Here is a 16,729-nt window from a genome sequence, read left to right on the forward strand (position 1 = left end):
CACCATGCACTCCCTATCATGATGTACAACCTCCTCCAGGGTCCAAATGGCTAGGGGCAATAGCAATGGGGCCAGATGAGTACAGACTGAAACCTTTGAAAACACATGCCAAAAAAACCCTTCCTTCTTATAAATTGGTTATCTCAGGTATTTTTTCATGGTGATAGAAAGCTAACTAACACTTCTGCCTTAACAACTGGGTTTAGTCCATGCAACTTTAAAATATAAAGGCATTACCTACATATTTTACTACATTACTTAGTGGTCTTAAACTGTTGACCTAAACTAAGATTTCTCTAACAGCTCTCCAAAAAAATAGTATTAATTCCATCTGAATGTGTTAGTTTGGCTTCTTATGAAAATAACCAAGTTGTTGAACTTGAAATAGTGATAATATAGTCTCACTTTTCACATGTCATGGGTTTTATTTAGCTCCACTTTGCCCTTAGGAGAGGAAAAAATACCAGAGGAATGCATATCTATTTGAAATTATTTTTCCTGGGTTTCCTATTTAAACTACTGCTCATGATGCAGGATCATTTTATCTGATTCATAATTATTAGAATGCACAACTTCATAATCAGAGGGAGTATGGTGCTGAATTTAAACTGGGAAAGTGCTTTACTATCAGAGAGAGATTCTATTTTGTTCCCTTACTAATAACAGAGAGTGACATGTCTTTGCCACTAGCTGACGTTTCTGTGTTGCCTCTCTTGCCAATAGCCACAGGGTTGTGTGCTGATCCTAATGAATGGTGACACATATTGTTAATTATGTTGATATGAATTCCCCGACCCTGACTTTGTGGCAGGGGCAGGGGTGTGGATATTTCTTGTAGCTTTAGTGGTTTAGTTGCCTAACTGAGTATTATATACTTACTGATTTATGTGAGTGTATTCACATTTACTCTTTGTTCACTTAGTGTTCTCTGTATGATAACTGTACTGATGAGTATGTATGCATATATATATAGGTGGGCTTGCTTTGTGGTTAATGAAATAAAATTAATGCAGGTGATTAAAATAAGTAGTTACTGGGCATTTCTGTGATAGTGCTAAGTAAATTATACATTATAGTATATAATCTTCAAAATAAGTTTTATATTTCAATTTTATTGATATGGAAGTTAAAGAATTGGAACCAATCAAGGCAACATACTTTCCTTTACCGATCTCCCTTTCATTTTCATGAGCTCCACCTGTCTCCTTTCTTTTCCATTTTTCTAGCTTCAGCGTATGAGAGAAAGAATGACCACTGACCTGAGTTTGACTTACTTCACTTAACATATGGTTGCTAGTTCCATCTACTTTTTGCAAATGATATAATTTCATTTTTATTTATGGCTGAGTCAAACTCCATTGTGTATATATACCACATTTCTTTATGCATTTATCCAATGATGGACACCTAGGCTGATTCCATAGTTTAGTTATTGTGAATTGTGCTGCTAAAGCCCATGTTTTAAACACAGCTTCTCTCTCTCCCTCTCTCTCTCTCTCTCTCTTTCTCTCACTCTCTTTCTCTCTCTCTCTCTCTCTCTCTCTCTCTCTCTCTCTCTCTTGCCCTTCCTTCCTTTTCTTCCTTCCTGAATGCTACAAATGGAACCCACGGACACACTCTTGCTAAACAAGCACCCTATCACTGAACTACACCCCTAATCTTTATTCTTCTTAAATTGTTCTCAAAAAAGCGTGTAAGATCAAATGCAGTTAACTCAGCGAAGAATTTCCAAGCCATATATATTTGAATTTCATAATATGTGCTATCAGATACAAAGCTTTGTTGATAATTGTTTGTACTGAGTTATGCCATTAACCTTTCCCTAAGAAAACAGATTAAGCACGGTTTAAAGCTATAGACTTTGCTTTCCTATTGTTTCATAAAGTAATTGATATTAATTCTTATGTATCACTTACATTTGTCTTTTTTTAATATATTTTTTAGATGTTGATAGACCTTTATTTATTCATTTACTTCTATGTGGTGCTGAGAATTGAACCCAGTACCTCCCACTTGCGAGGCACGAGTTCTAACACTGAGCCACAAACCCAGCCCTGTCTTTTATTTACTAGACACCCTCACAAAGATTAGGAAATTGTATAGAATCAAAGGTCAAAAACAGTGGAATATCTATTGAATTTCACTGTTGGATTGAAGTTGATCATACGGAGTTCTAAGACCTTCAAGAAGAAGTTACTTTCCAAATATGAAGTTAGTAAAGAGTAATGCTTACTACAAGAGCTTAATCAATAGAGGCATGTCCCATGGTAAACCCTGATTTTTTAACTTAATTGTTGATTGTGATTTGGAAATACAGACAAAATAAGGAAATATGGTCTCTACCCTTCTGAGTGAAATGCATTCAACATTACTGTTAGAAACAATGTTCTGCAAAAAAGTGGAAAAATTATTAAATTAGTACTGAATTAAGCATTTTTAAAATTTTGTTGAACTTAATCTTCTCAAAACTATACGAAGGAGGTATCACTGCTCCCATTGTAGGTGAAGAAATTTAGATTGAGATTAGAAGAGGTTTCAGTGAATATCACACAGCAGTAGTAGAATTTGACTCTAAAGTCTGTGCTCAAGTCTCTGTATCATGCCACCTTCCATAGTTTATAAACAAAGGAGCTTTTGTCAGTAATAATTTGTTGTTGTGTCTTTAGCACTGCCTATTGGAAGCATTTCAGTTTACTTAACAACCATCCCTTATACATTAAAGGTTTGTGCATTTATTTTTATCAGTTTGATATAATTGTGCTTCCCCAATTTCAGGTTCACAAAATAATCTCTAAATGTAAATTTTATTTTCACTATGTAGTTTGCTTTTTAGATGGAGAATACATGAAATTTTATGAGTAAAAATTGGGATTGCTTGATATTAGGAAGAAAACAGCTCATTTTTATTTTAATTGACCTAATAGATACAAGGAACATTAAATTGAAAGTAGAACAAGAGTCATTAGAATACATCCCTAAAACAAATAGATCACTTTTGTCCTAATCCTCATTATTACCTTCAAATTATTAAAACCAAGTCAAGTTACTTGGCAAAGATAGACAGTGATATATGATGCTGGAGAAATTGCAGTCTCTCTCATCTCTCGTGTATTAACTATGTCACCTTGGTGAAGTTGGTCTGAATATTTCTCTGCCTCAGTTTCTTTGCCTGTCAGTATAGATAATACTAGGGATTCTGCAGTTAGTGTTAGTGTTTTGTTACTATAACAAACGCCTGAGATAATCAGCTTATCAAAAGAGAAGATTCATTTTGACTCATATTTCAGAGGTTTCAGTCCATAATTGATTGGCACTTTGCTTCAGGCCTATGCCAAGGTAGCACATTAGGGAGAGAGAATATGGCACAGCAAGACAGCTGACCTCATACCCAGGAAGCAAAAGAGAGAGAGAGGAGTCTCACTGTTGTCTTCAAGGACACACCTCAGTAACCTGAAGACCTTCTGCTAGGTCCTGCCTCTTTTTTTTATTTTAATTAAAAATCATAATATACATAGGGCAATATTGTTTGATTCATTCTGTTATTTTTTCCCTTCCCCCCACCCCTCTCACCCCTCTTTTCCCTCTATACAGTCCGTCCTTCCTCCATTCTTACCACCCTCCTTATCCCTAACCCTAACCCTAACTCTAACCCAACTGCTAACCCCTCCTACCCCCATTATATGTCCTCATCCACTTATCAGCGAGATCATTCATCCTTTAGCTTTTTGAGATTGGCTTATCTCACTTAGCATGATATTCTCCAATTTCATCCATTTGCCTGCAAATGCCATAATTTTATCATTCTTCATGGCAGAGTAATATTCCATTGTACATATATGCCACGGTTTCTTTATCCATTCATCAACTGAAGGGCATCTAGGTTGGTTCCACAATCTGGCTATAGTGAATTGAGCAGCTATGAACATTGATGTGGCTGTATCTCTGTAGTATGCTGATTTTAAGTCGTTTGGGTATAGGCCAAGGAGTGGGATAGCTGGGTCAAATGGTGGTTCCATTCCAAGCTGTCTGAGGAATCTCCATACTGCTTTCCAGAGTGGCTGCACTAATTTGCAACCCCACCAGCAATGTATGAGTGTACCTTTTTCCCCACATCCTCGCCAACACCTATTGTTGCTTGTGTTCTTGATAATCGCCATTCTAATTGGGGTGAGATGAAATCTTAGGGTAGTTTTGATTTGCATTTCTCTTATTACTAGAGATGTTGAACATTTTTTCATATATCTGTTGATTGCTTGTACATCTTCTTCTGTGAAGTGTCTGTTCATTTCCGTAGCCCATAAGAATCACATGATTATTTCAATAGATGCAGAAAAAGCATTCGACAAAATACAGCATCCCTTCATGCTCAAAACACTAGAAAAAATTGGGGTAGTGGGAATATTCCTTAACATTATAAAGGCCATCTACACTAAGCCCATGGCCGATATAATTCTAAATGGTGAAAAACTGAAAGCATTCCCCCTAAAAACTGGAACAAGGCAGGGATGCCCTCTTTCACCACTTCTATTCAACATCGTTCTTGAAACTCTAGCCAGAGCATTTAGACAAACCAAAGAAATTAAAGGGTTACGAATTGGAAAAGAGGAACTCAAACTATCCCTGTTCGCTGATGACATGATTATATATTTAGAGGAACCAGGAAATTCCACCAGAAAACTCTTAGAACTCATAAGTGAATTCAGTAAAGTAGCAGGATACAAGATCAATGCTCGTAAATCCAATGCATTTTTATACATAAGTGATGAATCTTCAGAAAGAGAAATTAGGAAAACTACCTCATTCACAATAGCATCGAAAAAAATAAAATACTTGGGAATCAATCTCACAAAAGAGGTGAAAGACCTCTACAATGAGAACTACAGAACACTAAAGAAAGATATTAAAGAAAACCTTAGAAGATGGAAAGATCTCCCATGTTCTTGGATAGGCAGAATTCATATTGTCAAAATGGCCATACTACCAAAAGTGCTATACAGATTCAATGCAATTCCAATTAAAATCCCAATGACGTACCTTACAGAAAGAGAGCAAGCAATTATGAAATTCATCTGGAAGAATAAAAAACCCAGAAGAGCTAAAGCAATCCTCAGTAGAAAGAGCAAAGCAGGGATATCGCAATACCAGATTTTCAACTCTATTACAAAGCAATAGTAACAAAAACGGCATGGTATTGGTACCAAAATAGACAGGTAGATCAATGGTACAGAATAGAGGACATGGACACAAACCCAAATAAATACAATTTTCTCATACTAGACAAAGGTGCCAAAAATATGCAATGGAGAAAAGATAACCTCTTCAACAAATGATGCTGGGAAAGCTGGAAATCCATATGCAACAGAATGAAATTAAACCCCTATCTCTCACCCTGCACAAAACTCAACTCAAAATGGATCAAGGACCTCGGAATCAAACCAGAGACCCTGAATCTTATAGAAGAAAAAGTAGGTCCAAACCTTCAACTTGTTGGCTTAGGATCAGACTTCCTTAACAGGACTCCCATAGCACAAGAAATAAAAGCTAGAATCAACCACTGGGATAGATTCAAACTAAAAAGCTTTCTCTCAGCAAAGGAAACTATCAGTAATGTGAAGAGAGAGCCTACAGTGTGGGAGAATATCTTTGCCACTCATACTTCAGATAGAGCACTAATTTCCAGAATCTATAAAGAACTCTAAAAACTCTACACCAGAATACAAATAATCCAATCAACAAATGGGTTAGGACCTACCTCTTAAAGATTCTTTTGCTTCCTAATATTGCCATACTAGGGGTAAAGCCTTTACCACATGAACCTAGAGGGATACTTAAGATCCAAACTACAGTATGACTTTCCTATAAACTAATACTTCAGTTTATTTAGAACAGTGCTTGGCACTGTAGGGGATTGTTAAGCTATATTTTTTTTAATACCTTTCTAAGTTCATAGCTAAGGTCCCTATAACACAGGCAAATAAAACAGGAGGAAAACATACAAATTGTCATAAGTTTTGTGTGCTATAAAGCCTTCCTAAGAAAATGAAAGCCCAAATTTAATCCCAAGAGTGACTTTTATAGTAGGTTTGATGAAGAATTATAGGAAAATACGACAGGGTTAGGGGGTGTGAGCTAAATATAATAAACTGGAGAACATTTAGTAAGATCTGTTCATTCAAAGATTGCGTCCCTTGGTCGTCAGAGAGAAGGACATTCTTTTCCTCCAGGGAGAGGGAGAATACCTCTCACATACAGGTGTTTTGACTTCTTTCAGGGGAAACTTTAGAGAAGAAGAGCTGGGAAAGGACTGAGAGAACTTGTTTCTGCTATTTTTTCCAAGTTCCTTCAACTTAAAATATCCAGTATGCCAAGGCAGCTTATTTTGGTTTTAGCATGTCCTAAACATCAGCACACAGGAAGTGTGCCACTAAATGTGAGATTTGCAGCTCAGTAGCTTCCCATCACTAACTGCAAAGAATTTGTCTTTGGTTTCAACTTCTCTATCAACTCCATTTTCCTAGAATTAAGAGTGATGACGTGGGATTTCACTGTGATTCAGCTTTTTTTCACAGTATTGACTGTCTGCAACAGTGTCCCCTCAACCTCCATTTCCATATAAAGATACTAGGTTACTCTTTCAACATCACTTCCAATGTGCCTCTGCTGTGGATTTTCACTGTTTCCCTCACTTGCTTGCTGAAAGGTTTTATTAGTTTCTCTGCTGCTGTAAGAGGTAATCATAAACATGGTTGCTCCAACAATTGATCCTCTCGACGTTTTGGAAAGCAGAGCCATGAAATTGAGGTGTAATTAGAACCATACATCCACTGGAGGTTCTAGAGAAGAAGTTCCTTGCTTCTTTCAACTTCTGATGTCTCTAAGCACCTTTTGGTTCATGCAGGCAACATCTCCTTGTCCCTTAAGGCCAGTCTGCAAATACCTCGCTACGGGGCTTCACCTATATAACCTCACTCAGACTTTTTTAAGGGCCCACTCCCTTACCCCATGATAATCTCCCCACACCAAGATCCTTAATTTAAGTCACATTTGCAAAACCTTTTTGTCCTTAGAAGGAAGGCAAGATCCATAGCCAGAAATTAGTACTTGATACTTCTGGGTAACCATTATTCAAACTACTACATAAGTGATCCCCACTTTGATTCCACAAATTTGTTGAGATTTTTCTAACACCACTGATCTCAGTTTATTTTTTTTTATAAGTATGTAACTCACATGTGCAGTCACTTGTAGCTGAAAAGAAGGCAACTGTTCATTTATTTGATTTTAAAAAATCCTTTGCAGTAACCAATTCAGAGAGTGCACATAGCTTACCTGCCATCAACATTTAAAAATTAAATATAATAAAACTTGCAATTATAAGTACAACTTATAGCTACTGATATTGAAAATGTCAGGATTTCTCACTTGTCAGTGTATACCAAATTTGTTTAAAAATTAAATATAATAAAACTTGCAATTATAAGTACAACTTATAGCTACTGATATTGAAAATGTCAGGATTTCTCATTTGTCAGTGTATACCAAATTTGTGCTTCTGTTATTTTCAGGTGCTAATCCTTGTGGTCACCAAAACAAGAAAAATTCATTCTTATTTGCAAGATCTCAAAACCTCTTTTATATATATATTAAAAGCTACAAATAAATGTAAGAATGTTAAATATTCAAATGAGAAAACTTAGACAGCAGTTACTTTGGGGATCAAATAGTAATTCAGAGTCCAGTTGTGCCTAAAGTTGTACCTCTAATAGAACTTACAGATAATTTGCATATTTCTCATCAATAACTATTATAACCTTGATTGAGATTCTTTGAATATTATTAATCTGAAATGCATGTGATATATAGCTTAAAATTTTAGTGACTGCTATTCTAGCTACTTGAGATATTATGCAGAATGCATCTCTCCATTTTTTAAAAAAATAAAATATAATTATGTTTGGCTATGCTTCATGGTTCTTTGCTGAGATGATAGGCAAGAATCTTACATCGTGGTTTGTTGATTTACTTATCCTGCTCTTAAAATAATTATGCCCTAAAAGGAGAGTAGGATTGTCTTACAATTTCTGCTCTACCTCCTGTACCCACCCTCAAGTACAGACCCAACTGGCACAAAATAGCTTTGATCTTTTTTACCACGATATGCTAGTAATAGTCCCTCTGATGTGGGAAAATAGCAGTGGCTGTTTCTCTTATGCTAAGCTCTTTAGGATTCTTTTTTCCTGAAGTCTGAAAAGCATCTGAGTTCAGCTCTGAAAAGGTGTGTGCTTATGAGAATTCCAGTCTAGTTGTTTCTGTATTTCCATACGTGATTGTTATGGGGCGCAACTTAAGAACAGACCAATCACCCCTGAGAAGTCCAAATTTGAGAGTCTTTATTAAGCCGGCGACTGACTGTCTCACACAATGCCCCAAAAAATGGCTATTGGGAGAACAGCCCCAACCACAGGGTTGTAGGGGTTCTTATACCAAAAATCACATTAATCATGAGTGTCTGTTGCTATGATTCAAAATTACACATTAACATCATGAGATCATGGACAGAGGGGGAAGTGGGTCAAAATGACCCTTACTTAGGCACAAACTAAAGAATGGCTACTAACATCCTCACAATTACTATTCACATGGTACATTGTTTAGGAGCAATAGGAATCAAAAGAGAGTGATTCTTTACTACATAGGAGTTGCCATTGTATATTATTAAACATGTCACACCAAGTAACTGATTATGGGCACAGAGGTGGGGTGTTCCCATGGGAGAAGCTTATTTCCTACATTACATGGAGTCTCAGAGCAAAATGGAGTCTGTTTAGTCATTTCCCTTAGAGTCTGGCCTAGAACATTCTCATGGAGTCAGATCTGTCAGCCCATCACAGTGATACCTATATCACTTCTTTCCAAATGCATAAACAACAGGATAACTTTTTCCTTTGTGGCTTTTTTTTTAAATATTAATGCACACTTTTTATTATATTAAAATCAGGCAATGGTCTGACAATAAAAAGGCTGCTTATGGAATACTGATATGTTAAACTTTACTTACAGGATGTTAAATCCTTAGAACTAAGGTTTCCCCCAGAAATAGATTAATGGGAACATCAATAGCTTTTCAGACTTGATAGTTGCCGCTTCAAAAGGTGGTTTTACACAAAGGAGGAAAAAAAGCAAAACAAAACCTTTCAGAACATCATGAATTGCCTTTATTTTGTTATGCATCCGCATTTCAGCATTTAGTGGTCCTGACCGGGCCCGCAGACTCCAAGGCCTGCTGTGCACACCGGTCCCTACTCAGTCCCTGCTGAGTACCTGGGAAGCAGTGGCACCAAAACCAGCGTGTGCGCTGGTTCCAGGTTTCTCTGGTTCCAGTTGTCAGATTCCACACTGGACCCACGTGGATGGCAGGGGACCCCGACAGGAGCCCTGGTCACCCTTCTTCACTGTCTGCAAGCCAAGTCATTACAGGAGAAGGAAAAATCCAGAGGGACCCTGTGTGCTCAGGAGTGTCTTCAAGTGGCCTTTCTGCAGGTCTAGCCAGCAGGGACTATGAGGGCTGGCAGATCTGGGAAACCCTGGTGGCTGCCCTGTCCACCTTAGGACCTGGACCAGACGCATCAGCTGAGGGTGACAGCAGAGCGGCAGGCCAGGAGCCACAGCTGGTTGCCCAGGCTGGTGGAGAGGGGATGGTGGTGCTTCCACAAGTGGAGGAGGGAGGTCAGGGGCTTTCTGAGCTGACCCGGGACTCTGGCCAAGGCCAGGACGGTGGAGGAGAGCATGGGTGGTGCGGTGGACAGTGGATTGAGGAGGAGGGAAAGCAGCACCCCTCGATCAGGTGGGGGAGAGAGCCCTGAATTCCTCGCAAAGGCCAATTTCAAAGGGGACGTAAGGTTACAATCTATGCTTCGGCCAAGGATGGGAGCGGAGAGTAGGGGACCATGGCTTGGAAGGGGAGCGTTTAAGACTTAAAGGTGACCAGGTGAGGCAAAGCAGCCTGCCCAGTGCAGTCCCCAGGTGCCACCTGCCACCTTTGCTCTGCTCTAGCAGGCCTCTCGGGGGCTGTCCCAGGGTGGGCGGAGGCAGGGGAGGGAGAAGGCAGAGCCCCAGCCAAGTCATCAGCAGCAGGGTGGTTGTGTGATGTGTCTTTTCACAGTTGAGTTAGATGTGCCCACTGGTCAAGATGGGAATCGATTTAAATAGGCTTTCTTGATACCAGAAGTTCAACTACATGGACAGTGGTTACACTTGACAGGAGGATTTGTTATAGCACAACTTATATATTTCAAATGGACAAATTAGTATCATTTACAGTATCTTAAGATAAACTGCCTTTGAATGGGAGCTTCCTTTCCAGTACTCTGAGGTCTACAAGATGTATCTAGAAAATTTACTACGGTGGAAAATGAAGACTGCTTAAATCGAATGGGGGCTGTGGTTTCCTTTTTGATTAATTGCTGTAGCACTGTCCTTCCGGCGGCTGAGGGAGTTTCACGTTTTCTTTAGACACCATTAGGCACCACAGCTCTTGCAGAACGACCTTGATGCTCTACGAACTCTGCCATTTTGCTAGCACTGATGTGGCCCGTGGGTCCACCACTCCATTAGAACTATTAACTCCGTTCATATTAATTTTTGTTACAAATCTTACAAGGGGGGGTGCTTCTGGGTATTTAGGTCCACATTCTATTTTAAGGCTGTATATTCGGTTTTCATAAATTGTTCTTGGAGGCCCAATTATCATCCCTGTCCATCTGTGTCATCTGTGTCATGTCTTCGTCATCTTCTAGACCCCAGCTAACTGTGCCATCTCCTACTCCTTTCTGGTCTTCTTCGAATTCTTCCAACAGTCATAAATTGCGAGGGACTTTTACTCCCGAGCCCGTGGTGGCTGCCATCTTGCGTTGCTCCTTTGTGGCTTTTTACCTTTGTAGAATTATTATGTCTTGACATCTATGAACATTATTATATGTCTTCCTTCTTTTAAAAAGATCTGCTTTCCTTGTTTCTCAAGAAAATAAAGTTGTCATATGGGTCTAGATAATAATAAAACAATGCTTCTATTTTGTTTGGACTATTTTTTAACATTCATGAGGACTCTTGAAATATACAGCAAAGATTTTTATCACTCCATCTCTGAAAGTAATTTCTATTTATGGGTACTTAAGAATTGCTACATGATGTGCTAAGTATTTTAGGTGTAGTACTGGAGGTAATTTTTGTTCTATTTATGTTAAAGATGAGAATATTGAGCCTTAGGTTGTTAAATTACTTCTTAAAGGTCATAAAGCTAGAAAATGGCAAAATGAAATTGGAAATAATTTTCCCACTCATCATTTTGTTTGGCATTTTTTTATGCCATGAACATACAGGGTTGTGCAAATAGTGTCCTTCCCAGAGGTTACAACAGAGTAGTAGCATCAAGAACATCAGTCAAAAAAACTCATTTGTCATATGTGCTATGAAGAGAGAAAAATGACAATTTGTGTTCTGGGAGGAAACAATTGGAAACTATGAAAGACATTTTTCTGTAAAGAAAAAGAGAAATGAGGAGATAGAAAAATGTGTAAGTGGGTTCAAAACAAGGTTTGTGTTTATTTAATTTAAGAAGGGAGGACTTTTGCTGCATATTTGCATATTCATAGGAATGATTTAGTACCACAGGAAAGGGCAGTGCTATTCAAGAGAAGGGGTGAATAAAATAAGAAAGAAGAAAGGGATTTAATAACTGGATGGAGGGGTCAGCTAGATAATACCACCATAGGAACAGGAAAGTGTTGGGATTAATGACATGTTAACTAACTCAGGCTGACTCCTTACTTCCTAGAGGGTGAGCAAGATCAAGGCCTCACAGGCAATTCAAAAGTTAATGATGATAAATCAGACCACCTTCAGGGATTGGTTAACAACAGTTCCGTGAACGTGATCAGCTCGTGCTTGCCATATAGTCCTATGGGGCTCTCGCCTGCATGAACCCCATGCCTTAGCTGATTGGTTCCCACCTAGCCTTCACCCTACATAAAAGCTGTGTGACTTCCTCAATAAAGAGTTCCTGCTGTGACTGGTCTCCCTGACATGTCTGATTGTCCTCTGCCTGGAGAGCTGGGTGCGGGCGGTCAGTTGCAGTCTGGCTTTGTTGGGGAGTGCTCCCTTCCCTTGTCGCTGGTCGAGAAGAGCAAGGGGGCTGAAGTCCCCACCAGGAAAGAAGTTAGAAAATGCGGACAGATATACATGGTCATAAGAACTTCTCTTATTGCTAGAAATTCCATGGTGAAACAAAAACCAAGACCATCAGCTGAGAATGAGCTTTGAAAAGAATATTCTGACAGCTTGAGAAGGGAGGGGGCAGTATGAACGGGATACCTAGCAGGATGAGAGAGGGAGTGAACCAGGGAAGCACAGCCTGACTGCCGGCTCCTTTGAGGGCATGTTTTGGGTTATCATGATGAATTCAGCCAGCGTGTATGCTTTCTGGATGTTATAGTCACCTGCACAAATTCTGGAACAGAAGAGGGAGAAAAAAATCATTTAACATGGGTTGTATTTTCATGAAGCCAGTATAACTCAGCTATAGTGGGACAAAGGGTTGAAGAGAAAAGTAAAGAAGTGATAAATCAGCCAAGAGGGGAAATGAAGACATGAAGGAAATGAGGGATGGTGCAGGGTGGTAGGACCAGTGGTCTGGAAATTGCGAAAGTCATTAGAAAGGTGACAGAAAATAGGAAGTCAGAGCCCTAGCAGAAAACAGATGGTTTATTCAGACTAGAAATTGAGGGAGTTTGGTCAAAAGACTATTTAAAGATATCAGTCAGATTTTAGGAATCACAGTAGTGCAGTATCCTGGGATTACCACTAGGGTATGACCCAAAGGGTGAAGGGGAAGAGGGAAGAAGGTAGAAACTAAAGATGTAGCTGTAAGAAGCAGGTCATCTGACAGAATTCCAGGCCTTCCACTGGGTGGGAGGGGATTCAGGAACACAGTGAATTGACTGCATTCGCCTCCTGCCTTCCATTTCCTCCTTTTTCTGAAATGACTTCTGTTCGCCAAATCCATCAGAAGGCCAGAAGGCAAGTTTTATTTATTTTATTCTCTTTGTTTGCTTTATGTGCTCTACATAGGAAACAGCAAGGTAAATAGTGGGGAGTGGGTTGGGGTGGGGAAGGAGGGACAGGTTATTCAATGCAGGGATGGTAAGAGTCTGGATAGCTTTTGTTTCGGATTAAATTGTGTTCCTCCCAGCATTTATATATTGAAGCACTAACCTCCAACACCTCAGAATGTGATGGTACTGGGAGACAGGATCTTTACAGAAGTAAATAAGTTAAAAAGAGGTCATCAGATAAACCAAATTCAGTATGACTTGTATTTTTATAAGAGTAAGTTTGGACACAAATATGGAAGAGAAGACAATGTGGAGACACAAGATGAAGATGACCATCTATAAATCAAGAAGAGAGTCTGGAACGATTTCCCTCATTGACCTAAAAGGAAAAAATCCTGCTGACTCTTTGATCTGGGAACTCCAGCCTCCAGAACTGTGAGAAAGTAAAGTTCTGTTGTTTAAGCCACCCAGGCTGTGGTACTTCTTTGTGGCATCCCTATGCAGTTGAAAGGAGGAATTGTTTGATTATTGGTTGTTAATAATGCATTAGTTATTGGTAATAAGGTTATGTGTATGACCATGAAAATGATTGATTTATCAGTTAAAGCAGAGTAGAGAACAAGATAGTAGGAAAAGTGAAATTCAAGAACTGAGAAGATCCTTCGAAAAGTGTGGTAATAATGATAAATGTGTATTATGAAATTGCCAAGAATAATCAAATTAGGGATTCGGGAGACTGACAGTGAACCAAGAACTGAAGCCAAAGACAGATTTACAGTAGAGGAGGTGGGAGTGGGGCATGGAGCTGTTTGGAGGTCCGGGGATGTGGGAGAAAAATGACAGTAATAAGAAAGTATAGCAGTACTATAGTTTGTCTACATCAATTCAACACTGGTGGCTTTGTAGTGGAAAGGGCAATAGTGAATGAGGAGGCCCTGGTTTAGGAAAGAAAACAAGCTCTGTTAGAAATGATTGTAGAGTAAGAGTTCACTGATTCATTAATAAAGCATTTAATGAGAACCTGATTAGTGTTCAGCACTATTCTGAACACTTGGAATGTATCTATAAAAAAAAAAGCAGATTAAAATTTCTGTTTTGTGTTTGTGTGGAGGTGCATCTCTTAATAAACATGTAAATAATAGCTCTGGAATTCTAACACATGACAAGTTTCATTGGAAAAATAGCACAGGGTGATGAGAGTTAGCAACACTAGGAGAGGCTAAAAACAAATTAAAAATTAGAAAGTTATTGCTCATAATGTTGATAATTGCCATTCTGACTGGAGTGAGATAAAATCTTAGAGTAATTTTGATATTGCCTTTCTCTAATTGCTAGAAATGTTGAACACTTTTTCACGTATTTGTTGATCAATTGTATTTCTTCTTCTGTGAAGTGTCTGTTCAGTTTCTTAGCCCATTTTTTGATTGGGTTATTTGTTTGGTGTTAAGTTTTTTTGAATTCTCTAAGTATCTTTGCTCCATCCGAAGTGCGTGTGGTAAGGATTTTCTCCCCTTCTGTAGGCTCTCTCTTCATGTTATGGTTTCTTTTGCTGGAAAGGAGTTTTTAGTTTGAATCCATCTCATTTATTGATTCTTGATTTTACTTCTTTCATTTTAGGAGTTTTGTTAAGGAAGTCAGGTCCTTGGCAAGAATGTGGGGGGAAGGTACATTCAGACATTGCTGGTGGGGACTGCAAATTGATGCAACCACTATGGTAAGCAGTATGGAGATTCCTCAGAAAACTTGGAATAGACCCATGATTTGACCTAGTCATCCCACTCCTTGGTTTATACCCAGAGGACTTAAAATCAATATATTAGTGATGCAACCACATCAATGTTTACAGCAGCTTAATCACAATAGCTAAACTATGGAACCAATCTAGATGCCCTTCAATAGATAAAGGGATAAAGAAAATGTGGTACATATACACAATAGAATATTAGTCAGCCTTACAAAATAATGAAATTATGGCATTTGCAGGTAAATGGATGGAGCTGGAGAATATCACACTAAGAGAAATAAGAAACCCAAGAAACCAAAAGCTGAATATTTTCTCTGATAAGCGGATACTGATCCATAAAGTGTAAGGGTAGGGAAGGATGAAGGAACTTTGGATTGTGCAGAGGGGATTGAGGGGAGGGGAGGAGATGTGGGGATGGAAAGGGCAGTAGAATGAGACAGACATTATTACCCTATAATACATGTATGATTACACCACCCATGTGACTCTCCACCATGTACGGCCAGAGGAAGGAGAGATTGTGTCTCATTTGTGTACAATGTGTCAAAATGCATTCTACTTTTATGTATAACTAATTAGAAAAAAATTTTAAATAAAATTTAAAAATTAGAAAATTAGTTTTTAGGTGTGAAATTGTATGCAATAACTAGGAATATTAGGCAGACCAAAGAAGAACTCTGTTGAATAAAGTATTTCTCGGTGTGTAATAAGCTGCTGAGTGAGATCACCCTGAGTTGGGAAGAAGGAAGTTTGCATTTGGCTGGAAAGATGAGGTCTATAAGTAGAGATAGGAAGGTGAAGGCTATCCAGAAGTCTTGATTAATACAGTGGAGACAAATCCTACAACTTAAACCCCATCGAAAGAGCTTCTCTCAAACACACATTTTTCTGTGTCACAGATCCTACTAGGTCTCTAGTCTTTATTCCACTCCTTTATTTATATTTTTCCTCTGTTTCTTCACAATTTATATACACCAGGATCCTCTCCTTAGCCTGACTCCCTTCCATTATTACAGCCATTTCCTCCTGGCCTCATTTATCTGCTTTATTCTGATAAGGCCAGAATTTGCATTTCATCTCTTAAAAAAAGATCACTGTTAACCTATATTTTAGGCACTTCAGGTAAAACAAAGGTGAATTCATTATTTTTCCTCAAAACCAGTTTCTTCTTCTTTACTGAAACATACATGGTTTTTCCACTGAAACTGACTGATGCCTACACATACCAGGACTCACATTCCTTAAGTAATAAAGCACTTAAATTATTTTTCAGCAAGTCCTTCCTGAATCCACTCAGGGAGATTGAGTGAAACCAGCTTTTCAAGAATGGACATGAGCAGAAGCAGCCAGATCATATGGTTGTTGACTTTTTGACATCAGAAGGTCAATATCTTCCAGGGAAGAATGTGATAACTCCCCCTAAAAAAGAACATGGAACCTGCAAACAGGCATGATAACTGTGCAAGAGAGCCCTAAGACTTCCTCTTGTCACTCTCCAATAAAAGAGTAGCTTCTCTCCTTTTCCTTCCTATAAATTCCCTGCTATCAACTAACTGGAAGACAGGTTTGAGTCTTACCTCCTATCTTCTTGACCATGGACCCTCCTCAATAAATTCTTTTCCTTTTTGCAAAAATTTGGATCCATGGTGTGGGTGAAGCCCAGCAATGAGCCCTTGCATGCTATTACTTTGTATCCAATCACCCAAGCTAGAAGTTATGTTATCTTGAATTCTTCCATACATTTCATTCCACCAACAGCTTCGTTTTAGTTCATCCTTGACTTCCTCTGATTAATTCATTTTAGACTCATTCATTTTATTGCCCTGCTGCACTCTTCTCTGCATTATTACTGACATTATTCAGAAATAGCTCTGAT

General features: G+C 38.7%; 1 pseudogene across 1 annotated transcript; it reads right to left on the reverse strand.

Moving 5' to 3' along the window:
• Nucleotides 1-10,266: 10,266 nt before the first annotated feature.
• LOC306669609 (ubiquitin-conjugating enzyme E2 variant 1-like) lies at nucleotides 10,267-10,909 on the reverse strand (annotated as a pseudogene). The gene has a single exon. The product of its transcript is annotated as a ubiquitin-conjugating enzyme E2 variant 1-like (transcript).
• Between the last annotated feature and the right edge of the window lie 5,820 nt (nucleotides 10,910-16,729).

This window comes from Sciurus vulgaris, assembly GCF_902686455.1.
Source record: "Sciurus vulgaris genome assembly, chromosome: 9".
Lineage (NCBI taxonomy): Eukaryota > Metazoa > Chordata > Mammalia > Rodentia > Sciuridae > Sciurus > Sciurus vulgaris.